The following is a 322-nucleotide window of genomic DNA, read 5'->3' on the forward strand; positions in this document are numbered from 1 at the left end:
CCACTATTAATTACATTATCTTAATGAGCAAGGACGTTCAACAATCGCCATTATATCGCATCAACAGCCAGGTGTAACCTAGGCAACAGGAGAAGAACACAAACAAGCTAACTTTTAAATTTGCAGGCTTAAATGAACTGACAACATAGGTTTTATGACTTACAGTTCTCAAAGACGCACAAGATCTCAGCTGATTATCCTCCAGACAGCTAGTCTTTTTTCCTTTCACTTTTTCTTCCGTGTGCCGTGCGCGCCCTCTCGCTGTGTTAGGCGCGTGTCAGCGCTATTCTCTGACATGCACTCACAATCACACCTGATAGAC

General features: G+C 43.2%; 1 protein-coding gene across 1 annotated transcript in view; it reads left to right on the forward strand.

Moving 5' to 3' along the window:
• Window positions 1-322, forward strand: part of phb (prohibitin) — a 4071-nt gene that overhangs the window by 3095 nt on the left and 654 nt on the right. The gene's annotated exons all lie outside the window — the stretch shown is intronic.

Source organism: Etheostoma spectabile, chromosome 15 (assembly GCF_008692095.1).
Source record: "Etheostoma spectabile isolate EspeVRDwgs_2016 chromosome 15, UIUC_Espe_1.0, whole genome shotgun sequence".
NCBI lineage: Eukaryota > Metazoa > Chordata > Actinopteri > Perciformes > Percidae > Etheostoma > Etheostoma spectabile.